Source organism: Mixophyes fleayi, unplaced genomic scaffold (assembly GCF_038048845.1).
Source record: "Mixophyes fleayi isolate aMixFle1 unplaced genomic scaffold, aMixFle1.hap1 Scaffold_42, whole genome shotgun sequence".
Taxonomy (NCBI): domain Eukaryota; kingdom Metazoa; phylum Chordata; class Amphibia; order Anura; family Limnodynastidae; genus Mixophyes; species Mixophyes fleayi.
In genome coordinates, this window is record NW_027448102.1 from 53,547 (window position 1) to 68,551 (window position 15,005).

The following is a 15,005-nucleotide window of genomic DNA, read 5'->3' on the forward strand; positions in this document are numbered from 1 at the left end:
ATATAATTTAACAACCCTCAACTGGTCTGAATCGCACCAAAAAATGTACCTGGACTGCATATAGGAGTGGTCACCACAATATAATTTAAAAACCCTGAACTGGTCTGAATCGCACCAAAAAATGTACCTGGACTGCGTAGAGGAGTGGTCACCACAATATAATTTAAAAACCCTGAACTGGTCTGAATCGCACCAAAAAATGTACCTGGACTGCGTAGAGGAGTGGTCACCACAATATAATTTAAAAACCCTGAACTGGTCTGAATCGCACCAAAAAATGTACCTGGACTGCGTAGAGGAGTGTTTGTTAAGTGTAAATTGTATTTAAATCCATGTTTGGGGAAACACATTGCATCCAGATACTAAAAATAACTCAGACTTCAGCAGGCTGGCTTACCCTTTGCGAGGCTGTATCCAAAACTAAAAAACAGCATTGGTTTGTACTGAAATGTATCATTCTTGTTTCTTTTGACCTCTTGATTACTGGCACCTTAAACCAGTGTGAAAGCAAATAAACATCACTTGCTTCAAAGACCTGCTTGACAACTTCTTCCACGCTGAAATTCCCGTGACCTACAGATTAGACCCAACTCTAATTCGTTCCCGGCTGTAATGAGGTTTGGACCCAGCTTTCCAGTACCACCGCTCTGCCTGCTACCTAGCAGCTCTGGCTTGTATGATAGACCAGAGGGGATCCATTAACAGCAAACCTGATCTATAGGAAGAGGTCAGGGGTACCAGCCCAGATACACAAGCAATGGGGTACCCTAGCAGTGACAATTACCCAGAAGGAACGCAGTACTGGATGCCATGAAGGAGTCCAGTGGTGGCAGCATTTGTAAGCCCCTCCTACTGCAGTTAGAGGATGCATTTGGGATAATAAAAGGGAACAGTGGCAGGTGGTATTTAGTCCCCTCCCATCTGCATACTATCTTTCCTGCTTCCAGTGATCGATGTTGGAGGGGTTGCGGACTGCGGGGTACCCTGTTGCATGTTTGGTGGAGTTGTCCTAGACTGCAGTCTTACTGGCAGCAAATTCATAAGCTGATTGAATCTGTGACCCAGGCTAAAAAGCCTGATTCCCCTCTGTACTCCCTTCTTCCGAGACGGCTCCCTGACGTCACCCGGCCCATACAAAAGCTCATTGGTCACATGGTAAATGCAGCTAAATGTTTGATTGCAGCTTACTGGAAAGATACTGCCCCCCCTCACTCTCAGCTACCATTAGCAAAATTTGGTCTATTTACAGAATGGAAAGCATTACAGCCGTCCCTAAAGATAAACCAGAGAATTTCCAAAATAAATGGTCTCCTTGGATGAGCCATTTCAATGCTGAACCCCCATTAACAACCATCTGACACCCATCCGCTCACATAAACTATGAATGTTAGAGGCTTGGAACGTCTTATACTTTTAAATGATAGTCATAGACAGTCTGATTACACCTCCTTATAGCCAAGTATGTCAAACTCTTCTCCCCCCCCCCCTCTTTTCTTCCTCAAATCCCCCTTCACCCATTGTTTGTCTTCCCCCTTCCACCCAAACAACAAAAATAAGAAAAACAACACACTCGTTCCTTTACAGTAACATGCCAATTTACTATGTACTGTTTCGGTTTTTCTTTTATGTGCATTTCTGTTATGGTATAGCAATATGATTGTACATATAACGTCGTATATTAATTGATGATACAACAGGAATTAAAATATAAATATATATACATCTCAGCCAAGCTGAACACATGGCAGTTCATCAGATCACAGGAATAATCACAGGTGTACTTCACAGTTGGTAACCATTGGCAACAGCATGAAATAAACAGTATAACAGTTTAACGCAGAGATGATGAATAGAACACTTGGATCCAATACGAAACACACAGCAGATGATCGTGAATCACTGATACAGCTAAAGTCTAATTAGAATAGTATGAAGACCTTGGCTGATCCTGGATAACAGTATGATTCAACTAGCACGTGGTTACGGGTATCACAATAGTTCTTATCTAGCGGAACAGTAAACGTTATACGACATCCAATCACTTGGGTGTAGATAGAGATGCAATGAGATGTTGCCTAGAAGTAACAGCGAGGTGAAGAGTATCTGAACCGTGCGTGGAACTACAGGTCACAGGTGATCCGGTTCTCAGGTTTAAGGTGAGTTCACTACAATATGCAGCAACTGAACAGGAGCACACAACTTGAACTGAAGAAATGGCTACAGCTTGACAAACAGTTCATAGCAAAAGTCCAGCAACAAGTAAACAGCAGATTAATAGTAAGCCGTGCCAGACATAGAACTACAGATGACAAACAACTTGATTGTAGTTCAATAGCGTAGTGCAGCAATATAGTCAGCCAGATAGAATTGTACTTGAGCCAATAGATATAAGCACAGGTGTAGTAGACAACTCACGAAACAGTTCAGTGTGCAAACGAACAGCAGAAAGTAACTTCGGCTTGTAGATGAACCGCAGAGAGGGATACAGCTGAGCCGATCAAGAGTAACGATAACAGGTAACTTCGGCAGCAGGTAATATCCAGAAAACAGGCAATGAACAACGGAAATTCCAGGTATACCACCAGAACCCACTGCAGCGTGAGTAACACGAAGAACAGGCAATGAGTCCATAATCACAGGAGGTTAAAAGAGTACTCTAGAACCAATAAGCTTCAGGAGGAGGTCCCAATCAAGATAGCAAGGAACACCTGCGAAAAAGTAATGTCTCTGAAGCAAAAGCAAGCACAATCATAGTTCTTAAAGGGAAAGTCACAATGCCGGCACCTAGCTATGGAACCGGCGTGTGACACAAGTAAGTCTTGACCCTGAGTCAGTGTTTTGCCTAGTATGAGGTGTTGGCAGTGAAAACTTAGTTGGAAGGGGAAACATCAGCTGCATCTAATGTTGTGCGCATGATCCTGGAACAATTTTATGTCTATTTCATGGAAGGAGGTGGTAGAGCTATATCTGGTGGCCATATGGACCACTCTTTAGTACAGAAATAGTGTAGGTGACAATGATGTTACATTGATGCTGATCAGAGGGTGGTCGAGTTCTGAGGACTCTGTGAGCCTGATCCATGTGGCAGTTAGCAAATGAGAGATGTGTAAGAATATGGACAAATAAGTCTTTAAGAAATGCAGTTAGTTCAGACAGAGAGATCTCAGACGAAGATATTATTCTGGGAAGAACGATTTTCGGAGTCCTCTTGTTTTTCTTTTAGGGCCTCAATCTTGTTGTGCAAACGGAACATTTCTCTATCAATAACATCTTGGAGCAACAGAGATCATCTGTTTTGGATTATGGGGTGGCAGTTCTAGTGCTCATGGATGTTATTTCAGATTTGAAATCACTGACCACTTTAGAGTTCCTGGATGAAAGCTGCTTTGACACCTTCAAGTAGATTAGTCATGACAGTTTGTATTTGTGGGTGAAGGTCCACTTCTGCAGAGGAAGGAGAGTCTGAGAGGCTTCTGGTTTGTCAGGTGGGAGATGAGTCGTTTTGCCTCTCCCGATGGAGCCCACTCGCCTCTCTCCATTTAAATCCCAGGGACCCATAACAGTTTTTCCTAAAAATGAACATAATCTTTGGAAAGCTTTTCCCAAATATCAGCAAACTCCTTGGTTTTCAAAAGCAAATACGACTTACAGCCTGGGACATATATTCCTGTTATTTGACACTGTCCCATTGCTTCTGTCAACATATATATATATGCACAGTGTTATTACATGATGTAAGAATACTTTTGTAAAAGCGCACTTTTTCTATACACACTTTAAATGTTGTTTTTTATTATAAGCAAAGTTACTAAATAAATTGCAGAAGCATTGGAAATCTTGTATTCTGATTTTACAAATCACTATGAGGAGAAATCAATATTGCTCTAATATGGTTTGAAGTTCATCTATGCATAGTATACAATGCATAAAGGCACAAAAAAATGAATTTAATAATTTGAATTGTATTGTTTTATCAGATAGTGTTATATTATTTTATTGCTAGTCCATTGGGTTTCAAAGATGACATATAAGAAAACATAAAATAAGTTTTTTTAAAGAAAAGTGCAAAAACATACCTCAAGCAATGCACATTCTGTTTACACCTGTTTTTGTGCACATGAGTGCAATTGTATGCAATATGTATGGACTTTATATGTGAAAATGCCTGTGCAAATAGTTATCTATCCACCTTCAAAAGCAAGGTTTAATTTTGTGGAATGTGATTATTTAAATAAAATTCACGGGGGAGAATGTGCATTGAGGGACATTCCCTGATTAGCTGTGAACTGGATAGCATTTTTTCCCCCCACAAAACGATAATTGTTTCTACATATCCTCAAGTGTGGCAGAAACCAGGCCTCAACTTATATTTTAAAAGCGACAACTTTGCCCCTTTCAGGCACACTTTATATGGAAGGTGCATTTCTAGGTATGTATTTGCCAATATGATAAAAATTTTGAAACATGCAAAAGAGACACATGTAATAAGTCCTTAATGATATCTCCTATTATTATTATTATTAATTTAGCCATAAATTAGACTATATTTAGTTTAGTATTATTTGAAGAGAAAATGGAAAAGATGAAGTTAATGAAGGCATAGGTTTAAAGTAATAGTAGGAAGGACTCTGAAGTGACAAATTTACTCTTTCCAACGTGCATATTTCCAAATACAGTGGTGTGCTATTTATTATGCAAGAGTAAATTGAGTATATTTGAACAAATAAAAATGTTTCTAAAATATTATACCACAGATGTTCATAAATTACATTTAAAGTCTTATCCTAAAATGTATCATGAATAAGGAAACATAGTATTGTAGTGATGGGCCAAATGATTGCACTTTACAGCCCACTTTTAACATAATGCTATTTTTTGTGTATGTAATGTATATTACTTGCTGTGTTTATATGCTCTTTTCCAATAACCCCTACTGACTTCACTTTCACCCTGTCATTTACTCTTCATTAGTATCTTTCTATCTATCTATCTATCTATCTATCTATCGTCATCATCAGTTACTTATATAGCGCAACTAATTCCGCAGCTATCTATCTATCTATCTATCTATCTATCTATCTATCTATCTATTCATCCCTCCTGGTTTTAAATCTTCTGAATATGGCTCTCATATTTTGCCATGTCACTGCTGTTGTTGCTCTTAGCCTCTGAGTCAGTTCCTAGTTGAATAAGTTTCATTAATTAATTGTTAGTCTGTGACTTGTTGGTTAGTTTTGATTGTAGAAAGATAGAGAGGAGTACAGACAAGTGAATAGATTGTGGCTTTATCTGTTATTCAGAAGGACTAAAGCAAAAATATCTCCATTTTATTTTTATCTGCTGTCAATGAATTTGACAAGAGACCCAGCTAGAGCTCAGTAGAGGTTCACATTTGAAACTGTTTTCATACTGATACAAGATTTTTTATTTTTTTTGCAAAACATAAACAATCTATCACAACCACTTACCATCACCAATAATCCCCAGTTCTAGCTCCTTTTTTTGTTAGTAAAACTGGAATGTGTTCTCTGTGGAACTCATTATCAATTGAACAGAACACAAAAATAAAAATGTATTAGTTGGCAACACATTCTAGTAAGGAACTATTCAACCTGATTTTTCAAATATGAGCTGAGAGCTTGCAATAGCACAATGACAAACACACTTGGGGCTAGATTTACTAAGCTGCGGGTTTGAAAAAGTGGAGATGTTGCCTATAGCAACCAATCAGATTATAGCTGTCATTTTGTAGAAGGTACTAAATAAATGATAACTAGAATCTGATTGGTTGCTATAGGCAACATCTCCACTTTTTCAAACCCACAGTTTAATAAATATATCCCTTAGTCTTAAATGTAACATTTTTACTGTTTCCACACTGGGTATGTTTAGGAGCATTCCAAAAACATTGAATATTGATTTTGCAAGATTATTTAAAAGAAAACAAAAAAAATGGCTGTGCACCTTGGAAGTTAGTGTTTGGTAGACAAGCAGGCACACTTGTGCACATAAGGAAGCGCTGCATGTCTGAACTTTGTTGCAGTTTGAAAATCGACTTTAGTGTAGTTTATTCATTGGCACAAACTAACTTGTGTATAATGTTGCCTATTTATGTTTTGCTTTTAATTAATATTGATTTATAGTCGATTAACGTACTGGAGAATATACCAAATCTTTCAGTTTAAGATTTGGCAGAATATTAGCAAGATCTGAATTCAGAACAATCCTTCGAACTTAGTCTGCAAAATTAGATCTTAATTTCCTTGTGGTTCTGGGCCAAGGACAAAGAGTTTTCTCATCCAGGAGCTACAATTCCAGATAGGATTTTAGCAATAAAATACTTTCTGCTTAATTTTAATCAGGGTCTTGGTCCATTCCTGTATTCATCATACACATTATTGCATTTTGTGCACCAATATTACACCTATGCAGAGAAAATGTTAGCATAGTAGTTACATACACATTCTAGCTATACTATAGGCAGCCTAGGGCTGAAGATAATCATGACTCAGAACTCATGTTTTCTTGCTTAGTGCAGTACAAAAAAAAAATAGAGGTTTTGCAACAAAAAGCTAACTAGACAAACTTAGAAGTAAGTTCTGCATTTGTGAATGATCACTAAGCTTTTTCAGTATATATAAGCTTTATTTGTAATATTTATTTATGTAATTTACTATTTGATTTTGAATAAGAAGCCATGTGGGCATCAAAGGCAGATACAATCGTCTTGACATGCATGGTTTGCAATAAAGATTCTCTGACACGATCGCTGTGGTTCCATAGCACAAAGGGTTTTATTCGCAAAGTATTACAAGACAAAGTTTGGCATGCATACGCTTGCGTCTGTTGACACCAAGACAAACTTCTTTCAGAACACACTGGTTTCCAAAAGCTAGAGGTGAACAATTTATACACTGTACAGTTGTAAAAAGCAATGACATCACAAAGATACACAGTATTAAGGTCCACAATCATAGGTCGATGGGTTATGACCTCCCAAGATATCAACATGCCATTGGTTGATTCATCTGGTCATTGTTCCTGGAAGTAGCCATGTGCCCTTCCTTAGGCTCCTGCCTCTAGATCTGTATAAATCGGTTCCGTTATGACATTTTTGGACTTATATATGGTGTATGAAAAGTGATATTATTTATAACTAGCGTTCACAATGTGCAAATACTACATAAATAATACAGGAAATGTTCTCATGCAATTGTGAACAGAATTATACCAAATTTGATGTAATTTATATGTTGGTAACATTAATTAGCCACTTCACCACTTTTTATTTTATATTAAAAGATAGCAAATATGTTAAACATATTTAAATAGGATAACAATGGTAATGGGATGTAAGTCCAGCCATTAAGTAGAGCCTATATAATGAAATAATAAAATTATTGTGTTAGGTTCTAGGACGCATGAAGATGTGTAATTGCAGATGTGTAAAAATTAAATGAACTTAAATGTAATAAGTATCACAGTGACATCAAAATTAACAATTCTGGCCAGAATAACATACAGAGTCATGACATGAACAAGCAACAATATGTTGAGATGCTGGTAATATCGCAGGATGTAGGCTGCGAGATTTAAATTAAAGCAGTTCAAGTCAAATAATCACATAAAAACAAAATGCAGACATGCAACTTATATCTATGCAGAAATAAGTCCATCCAGTGGATGATGCAAAGTATGTGAAGATAATTCGGAATGGTTCAATAATGGATAGTTCCAATCATAGACTGTAGAAGTCAAATGTGTCCAGATGTTGTTGTGGGAAATAATCCCAATAACTCACGTTTGTGTTAAGATGTTGCTTGTAGAGTAATGTTGTTCTTCTCCTATAGTCCGGGTCAACGTTTTCTATGTAGTCATAGATCCATTCTGTCTGGTCTTCATCGTTAATTTATTTAACTTGTTTGAGTTTCTTTGGGAGTTCAACAAAATAACTAAGGCCTGGCCTGTGCTCCATAGCTGAAAACTTTCAGCAACAATACAAGAAAGATATGAGCAGGAGGTGTTTGTATTAAGAGTTCAACAGATCTTTCAGGATTGTCAGAAATTAATTGATGAGGGTTGTCCAAAGAAAGAAGTCCTTTCTATACTAGAGAAACAGATCTAGAATGTTCCAAGCACGTCTTGAACAGCGGGATGGGTAGCTGGATAAAGTTATTGCAATATGTGGGGAGGCCGTGGCTGTGGGTGCACAGCCACTAGAGGAACTGAGAAGCATTCTTCCAGATTTGGAAAAGTTGAAGGCTAATTCTGAATGAAGCATCCATAGAGGGATGAAGGATAATCCAGCGTCAAGAGTTATAAATTCCTAACACATGTTAGGCGCTCATGCCATCTGAAGTGCAAATCCCACACATTTCCAGACATGTTGAAAGACCACGATTCCTGTATTGCTGGTATTTCTCAACTGGAGGACCCAGAGACATGTCCAAATGCTTACAACTTCTGCAAAAATGATGCACTTAAAGAAATTACTGCAAAAAGTGCAACTAAAAAATAAGCAACCTGCACAGACCATAGACTGACAAACTTGAACTTTGTATATGGCACGGTGACCCCAGCTCACAGAAGTGCTGGGGTCATGAGTTCGATTACTGACCATGGCCTTATCTGTGGGGAGTTTGTATGTTCTCCCTCTGTTTGCGTGGGTTTCCTCCGGGTGCTCCGGTTTCCTCCCACACTCCAAAAACATATTAGTAGGTTAATTGGCTGCTTTCAAATTGATCTTAGTCTATTTGTGTGTGTCTAGGGAATTTAAACTGTAAGCTCCAAAGGGGCAGGGACTGATGTAAGTGAGTTCTCTGTACAGTGCTGGGGAATTAGTGGTGATATATTAATAGCTGGTGATGATGATGATGATATTGCCCAAGATTTTAGTGACAAACTAATTTTCGTGCAGCAAATGTATAGAAAACAAGCCAAAGGAAGTTCTTACAGAAATCCTAGAGCTAGGACCTTCTGGGTTGTTTCCCAAGACAACAATTGCTTTGTGCATTTTCCTCAGTTTGCCAGCATCTATTGCTTCTGGTGAGCGAATGTCAGTATGCTGAAGAACATAAATATCTATCATCACTTAACTATGGGGCAATTGAATTGGCTGGCCAAGCTCAATATTAACTGATTTTTTTTCCCAAATTGCTGTATTTGCAGAAAAAAAGCTTTAAAATCTCCAATAATCCAGTACATCAGTACATGTATAGAGTATTGTATTTGCAAATGTTAATATATTTAAACATTAAAATAAATCCCCTTCCACACCTGACTTTCAGTAGTCCCTTTCCAAAAGTAATCCCCCAGCAGCTACTGATTGTATTTTCCTAGAAATTCAACACAAATTCAAATTCAAACTTTCTTAATATTTTAAGATGTGTTACAATTTGAACATGGGTGGAAATGCACTCTGACAAACAGTATGTATTTTCTGAAACCGTACACACACATACAGGCTGAAGTATTTGTTAGGAGAAATTTCACTATGTTTACTATATGTGTATGTGAGGAAAGCACCATTAGCTGGGACGGTTGTTAACCTCCGTGTAAACACGATCATCACTCTCATTTAGCACTTACACCTGCCCTACAGTTAGTGCAAGAGATATGGCTAAAAATCACAAATCTCAAAGATGCACAGAGCTTCAGTTGGATGAATATGCATTTGCTTGATCTTGGCACACCCTTACTATACCCTTACATTGACTAAGTGCATACGTCCCTTTCCTCCCCTGTTCAAACCTTATGCTGTTGGAAGTGCATTCGAAGATAAATTGTATGCACTTCCATTCACAGGTGTATAGTCCATTTCTGAGCATGCATAGAGCAATTTTACGCAAAACAGGGCTTAATGCATGGTTGAGTAACAGACCATTGGCTAGAGCTGCCAATCACTAACTCTCACAGTTAACTGCAGGAATGAATTAAGTACCATTTCTAGCAGAGTATTTCCCATACCCTTCCCCTTAGATCTATTCACTGAACATACCTTTGCAGATTATTAAATCTAAAAAAATTTTTTTTTTTCCTCAGTAGATCCAGACTGACCCCCTTATCTGTTTTTAAACTGTCCATGTGCGATTTCCCACTAAAACTTGTATCTCAATGAAGAAATCCCAAGAGGCAACACTTCTATTGTGTTCTTTAGAACCCTTCCAGAGTGTCTGAGAGGACATTTGGCGGTTCTGCAACTCCTCTGGTTTCTGGATTCACAGCAGTCCCCACTAGACCACCAGGGGAGCACACATACATTAGATATGTACACGAGGTGCCGTAGTGCGCCAGATGAATAGCTAAATCACTTCTCACATTGTGTAAGTCTGGGAAGAAAGTGGGAACCCAGTCAGAGAGGAGTTATTGAAATCTGAAACCATGTCCTGAATCCTGATTTCTGATGCTAGTTATTTTTTTCTGTTTTGTTCTGCTCAACATTTGCAACCTGATTTGCAGATGACCAAAACACTGAAATATGGGACAATTTCAAAATGTACTTAACTGCTTAGGTTATCTGAGTTACTTTATCAATAATTGCCCAGCAAGCAAGGGGAGCTCAGTGATGGCACAATATGAGGATAACATCCCTGCTACATGAATACTCATTACACTGGAATGTGGATCTAATGCAGATGGGAAGATGTTAATGCTAGCATTACTATTTGCTGTGAATTAAAATTATGCAGCTTTGCCCAAAACATTTTCTTTCGTAGTGTTCATAACCGAAACAACACCAAAGCAAAATTGATGTCTTAACCACCTAAAACTTATTGGAATACTTGAATACTATTAAACTATGCAGTTAGACATTTATCTCTTAAATGTTTTTTTTCATCTCACATTAAAGTAACTCTTGTAAAATTGTTTTATCAATGTCGATATCTCACAAATTCAATTACATTCAGTGCTAGGATGCTGACACAAATTGTAGCATACTGACAATCCATATGGTTTATTACTGCACCATAAGTTTGGTGTTAGCTCCAACACAGAGTATTTTACCTCAGAGACATTTTTGACAGTGAAGCTGTATGTTTAATATACAATACACATTTTTTAAATAAACTTGCAGATGTATTTGTATCCTTAGGAAAAATAAGAAGTTGAGTTTTTGCCTACTAGCAGGTGTATTGAATATCCATTGGGATAATTCTAAAATTCTTGTATACATATATATATATATATATATATATATATATAAGTGTGTTTTGGAAGTTGTAATTGCAAAATAAATATCAATTCTAAATAAGAGAGAACATATTTTAACATAACAGATGTCATCGCTTCTCCTTACCAATGTAAATCTGTGTATATCTAGCACAATAAAATTGAGGTATTAGGTCAAATTTGATCTAAATATTTAAGATTGCAACTGAACATCAGGGGTCCTAATTTGTTGTAAATACCTACACCTATGCTTTAAATATCACTGAAATGCAGTTTAAATCATGCACACTCAGTGGTGGTCTAATTCCAACAATGGAAATGTTGTCACTTAACCTGCCGACATGAACATGATGGCAGGCTAAATACCAACAGTTCCATTGTGTTGACAGGTTCACAATGTCGACAGTGTGATTGGTGACATTGACAATGCCACTGAACACAATGCTGACATTAAAAGAGTAATGGAGGCGGGTCCGGGGTTTAGGATTTGGTTTATATTTTGATAAAAACATTTTTGCTACAAATCAACATTAAGAGGGCTCATTTCATGTACTTACTCACTCTTAAATAGCACAGATGTGTAGTTAAATCCATATACACACCTCACAGCTAAAGGAGCTAACATGTGACAGAAAGGTTTTTAAAGCACACCCACATATTTAGAAAGTGTGTGGAGAAGTATTAAAATGTGCGTAATTACATTTTGTTTTGTCTCTCACAGAGATGAAAATTAATTGCACACGGGACTCTTGACTTTCAATATGCTTTTTTTATTTACCCAATCTTATGTTTATTGAATCTGCAAAACGAACGATAGCTACTGACTTCTTTTTTTACAATGTTAAGTTGTTTCTGTTGACCTGATAAAATAATAAAAAAAAATGTAAGTAATAACTATCACCTTGGCTACACACAAAATGAAAAGGACATTCATTGTAACTGCATGTATGCATAGAGTAATATTTAATCATAATCATTTGCACTATGGAATATGATTACAAGTAGGATGATCTGCATCTTAAAGAAACAAAAACAAAGAGAGCATGATTACTGTTAACATATTAACAGAATATCATTCTTTAATACAATATCCTTGCCAAAAGTTGACTATATTTCCAAATGACACATTTTCCTTGCAGTTGCATCTGTGAATGTAACACACATGCTCTATGGGTTATTCAGTAAATAAACAACCTACTTCTTGAGAAACAAACCATTGTCTTGGCCTGTACACTGTACCCACCCTTAAACAAAAATGGATTTGGTTGGAACAAGTTTACGGTACTTATTTTGAAACAGAGCATATTTAATTCACTAGCAGATGTTAGAGAATATTATCATATTGTAGATTGCATATTTTTCTGCACGAGTGTATGTGAACGCTTTTATCAAGGTGTATCCAGTGACATCAGTACTCAATTCATTGTGTGGTGTCTGAGCAAGAAGTTATCTGAGTTCTAATGTAGTTCACAGTTATTATATTATTAATGTGTATCTGTTGGTGACCAGGCTTGTCTTCTGATCACCCATGTTTGCTAGTAACCCCTACCTCGGCTTGTTCATTGACTCTGTTCATTCGCTGCCTTTCATGACCTTTGGCCTGTCAATGACTAAGATTTTGAATTATTTGTCTTCACTGCACTGCTGTTTTATGTCATTAGCTGACTAGTGGGGTAGCTGAGGTGATTTAACCATACAAAATCTCATGGTAAAGCAAAACATTTCCTTGTAACAGTACCTGTTGAAAATGGGTAAACACCAGACCCCAGGTGAGCCAGAAGAAACTGTTAGAGCACAGTGGTCCATATCTAGCTAGCTTGTTCAGGCCACGGACCCAACTAATGTTCTATTGTCCACCACGACTATTCAGCACCTGTCTGATAGGGGAAAAGCAGGAAATTAAATAAGTCCAGATTATACCCTTAATTGAAATGCCTATCTAATCATATGCACGTGCTCCAGGCTTTATTTTCTACAGTCACTATACATTCTACACTCTACATTCACAATCCAATTTTCTGTGAAATTACATGAACGTTACAGTCATTTCCCACATTTCCCAATACCTGCTCAAAAATTGGTGTGTTGCATCGGGGCCACCGAGAGGGGAGGAGGCGCGCGTACTAATTACTCACTAATACTGACATGACCGTGGTGCCAGCAGCTTCCCTCCTCCATTTGCACTGAATGTCCCGCCCGACAGTGAGGAGCTGCGCACAGAAGAGAGAAGACAGTAGACAGAAGAAAAGAAAAGAGATGAAAGATGCCAATACAAAGGTAAGTAAAATAACGGAGGAAAGGCACAGCATGGTGAGGAGGTAGAGAGGGAAGGGGAGAAAGGCACAATTGGGTGATGAAGAAAAAGAAGAAGAAGAAGAAGAAGGGGGGAGAGACAAAGGCTGTCACGGGCACTAGGAGTCTTTACCCAGGTATCACCAGATGATGGACTTACCAGAGCAGTATAGGTGGTAATATGGTACTCTGGTAGTGGGGTGACCACGGAACAGGAGACAGCAGATGGTAAGAGAATGCTCGAGGAAAGTCTATGACTAGCAGCACTGGTAATAGGTAGATAACTGTACACGAGGAACTGGATGGACAAGGAAACGTGAGGGTAGTCAATGGTCTGCGAATGACCTAACTGGCCTCATCAAAAGCTTTGCCCAAAAAAAAATAAAAAAAATATTACACATAAAAGTGAGAGTTTGAAATAAGTGCAAAGGATAAAACACATAAAAGGATTCAGTCCTAAAAAAGTTTAATCGTATAAACATTATCCTAAGAATGTGATGGTTTTCTGTACTCACCACTGAGTGTTTTTACCACAGTGGACCATGACCTATAATTTTGCTCTTAGAGATGTTATAAGTCGATTCCTCTTCACGTTTATTATTCATATTTCTTTCAGCTGCTTGGTATTCAGCCAGCTGACGATACATCCGAAAACACCTCAGATTTGAGGAGCACTCACAGATCTTCAAGTGAAATGAATAGATGGGAGCTTAGGGAGGGAAAAGCTTTTTATATCAGTTTATCCAGTGATGTTTTCAGCTTTGAAAATCAAATGTCCTCTTTCTATGGTTTTTTTCTGTGTGGCTTTAAAGTACAGTCAAAAATACTATATATACACAAGAACCTGAAGAAAACCTGTGAAAACAGAGATTTCAGTTTTTTAGAACAGTTTCGATTTTTTTTTCTGGTGACATTCTCTTAAGATCATACATATATTTACATGAATTAACATTAAAATAACAAGTTAAATGAAAGGGATGCAGATACAGTATGATTGCAATAGTGAGATAAGAGGGCTGCATATCACAGGCTGCTTTTAAACCAGTTATACCAGGTAAATACTTGCCTACTCTCCTGGAATTTCTGGGAGGTTGCTGAATTCCGGAGAGTCCTCCTGGACCGCCGGAAGAGTGAGCATCCTCTAAGGCACTGGTTCCCAACTCCAGTCCTCAGGGACCCCTAACAGTGCATGTTTTCCATATCTCTTTGCTGAAGCACAGGTGTATTCATTACTAACTGACACATTTTGAAAGATCCACAGGTGGTATAATTATTTCACTTGTGACCTGGAAAATCTGTATTGTTAGGGGTCCCTGAGGACTGGAGTCGGGAAACACTGCTCTAAGGTCTTGGAGGAGGTGGAACTTAAGCCCCGCCCCCCGCTATGCAATGTCTTGAGTTTTGGTATTTCATAGCAGGGGCCACGGTAAGGTGATGGCATCACTATGCCCCCTTCTGCACTTGTCAACTGACCTCCCTTCCGGGGTATCCCAAAGGGGAAGTTTTAAAAGAAAGCAAGTATGCAATTGTAGGCGGAACCAGTA